We start from the raw sequence: 2,528 nt of genomic DNA on the forward strand, positions 1-2,528 counted from the left end.
AGATTTGAAAACGCGTCACGCGACCGCGGCGCCCAGACGCGCTCCCCGCCCTTCCTACGCGGGGGCCGGCCTCGCGCAGGCTCCACCTGCCCCGCCTCGCGCGCCGCGGGCCCCGCCCCCGGACGGTGACCCCGCCCCCGCCCCGCCCGCAGCGCGCGGGCTCGCGGTGCCTCAGCCCCCTGTCCTCCGGCCTCCTCCTCGAGTTCCGGCGCCGCTCTGCAGACTTGGAAGTGTGGGGCAGCCCGGGTAGTGGACGCAGGTAGCCTAGGTGGCTTCACCGCATTGCCGTCATCACCGGCTAGGTTTGCTGGGACCCCGGCCTTGCAGTCGTCTCGCCACCAGGTACTCCAATTAACCCCGTGTGGGACGCGGGCCCGGCCCTGGGCTCCCGCAGACCTGCAGAGGCCGCAGAGATCCGGGGTGGCCGTGGTGGCGGCGGGGCCGGGGTTCACCCGCCGGACCCGACTCTCGCAGCCCCTTGGGTACTTTTGTTCTGTTCAGACCTGTTCTTTCTCTCCGTGTGTACAATTTTCTTTTTTGCAGCAACAAAAGAGTGGAAAATAAAGTCTCAGGGTTTTTCATCTGTAAAACGCGAATAGTTACGGGATTATGGTCAAGACGAAATTCAAGTGTCTGTGATTTGTTTTAATTTTGCTTTGTAAGTGAGAAAATGCCTTACAAAACTTGTTTGGAGTATACTACTGCTCTCACCCTTACAGACGTTATGTTTTGTACTGTTCTGCATTTCTTAACTCCTGGCTATGGTAGACACTCCTTATAGTATTGATTTTTGATACTAGTCAGTGCAAATAATTATATTCAGGCACAGATAGGTGAATTGTAAGACTATTAGCCAAAGATGACATCAAGATGGATTAGGATTGCTGGAAGGAATGATTTTGTTTTGAACAGGTTAAGGGTGGAGGCTGGAGTGACAATCTTGGAACTGTCTATCTTTATTAAACTGCTTAAGACATTTGGAGATAATTTGTAATCACAAGAAATGTCTGAAAGAGGGAACCAGAAAAGGAAATATCTGTTAAGAGACATTGTACTGGCAAATTTGAATTTATACACACATACTTAATAGATCTTGAGAAGGAGGAGATATAGTTTGAGCAAACATTTAAAAATATTTTTTGGCGGGGAGAGATTTAATTTTCAAAGTGTAAACTACAGAAAGAACACAGAATTTCCATGTTTGATAAACGTTAACACTGAGTAGAATTAAAGCCCTGAGGGAGGGCAGAATTCCTTGGAGTAGGGCTTGTGAGACCAGACCTGGACTGGAGAGTCGGGATAAGGAAATGAGAGTGAAGAAACGGAGAGCAAGCTGAGGAGTTGAAGAGCCTGGGAGCAAAACTTAATGATGGGAAGGCATGACATTTTCGTACAGAATTGAGGTGGTCCCTGTTTCGCTAATCTAGGAATTGGATAATTCCGAGGCTCTAATTTAGTCTGAAATGGGCCACTGATTCTTAGCTGTTAGGGGGAGTAAGGGGGAATATTCTTGAAAGCATAGTATGGGCCTGGAACTGTAAGAACTCTTAATTACCTTTGTGTTAATGACCCTTGCACAACTTTGTCCCCTGCATAGTTCAAACCAGCTAAAACCTGAAGAGGCTATGTTTCTGAAGTGGGAGATGCCTTTCACTTCCTTAAAGGCGGTTAGAATGATTATAGGGGTAATTACAATTTGAATGGTAATATAGCTAAGTACTAGACTTGAAGTCACAGGTTGAACACACTGAAGAAAAGTGATAGAAGGGAAGATGGGTTGGCTTTCTTTCCTTTTCTTTTTCTCTTTCTTTTTTTTGAAGATTTCAGGATATGGGAAAGATTCTTTGGAAAATCATGAAAACTGAAGTCGTTTTATGCTCTTGTGAAAGGTGATTTATATTTCTTCTGAGATAGGACAATGAAAGAGTTGGAACGGTGTTAGACTCGCCCTTATGTGTTATGTAAGGGATAATTCCAAACTATGAATAAGCAAAACATCTACTCACCACCTAGTTAGTGATTTTTCAGTCTACCACCCAGTATCAGATGGAACCCAAATCTTACAGGTGCCACAGGATGAAGGACTCGGTATAAAAGCAGAAGTCTCTTTACTTCCTGTCAGTAACCAGGTCTATATAAGAAGGTGGTTTATGTTTTTGTTATTTCTCATTTTGAGATGGTCTCCCTTGTAGTCCAGCCTAGCCTGGGACTTACTGTCCAGCCCAGGCTGACCTTGAATTCAATAGAAATACTTTCATCAGCCTCCCAAGTGCTGGAATTACAGGAATGATCACCATACCCAGCCTAAAGATCTTGAAAATGGACTTTAATAGAGTCCTTAAGATGTAAAGAAGGCTTTATATACAAGAATAAATGAATGGGACCAGAGTTATTTATAGTAAGAAACTGTATTAAGTCATTCTGTTAAGGAAACATGGAAAACATTGGGCAGAATTTTGTGCGTCCAACTCGTTTGACTTGTTTATTTTATTTTATTTTATTTTATTTTATTTTATTTTATTTTATTT

General features: G+C 44.3%; 1 protein-coding gene across 2 annotated transcripts in view; it reads left to right on the forward strand.

Annotated features, from left to right (window-relative positions):
* The first annotated feature begins 180 nt into the window (after positions 1 to 180).
* The window catches only part of Slc25a40 (solute carrier family 25 member 40), a 31,360-nt gene continuing 29,012 nt past the window's right edge, over positions 181 to 2,528 (forward strand). For both annotated transcript variants that reach the window (XM_028776086.1, XM_028776087.1), the window contains exon 1: positions 181 to 342. The gene's annotated coding sequence lies outside the window, so the exon portion shown is untranslated. The remainder of the gene's footprint in view (positions 343 to 2,528) is intronic.

The sequence above is a fragment of the Grammomys surdaster genome, unplaced genomic scaffold, assembly GCF_004785775.1.
Source record: "Grammomys surdaster isolate TR1022 unplaced genomic scaffold, NIH_TR_1.0 264, whole genome shotgun sequence".
NCBI lineage: Eukaryota > Metazoa > Chordata > Mammalia > Rodentia > Muridae > Grammomys > Grammomys surdaster.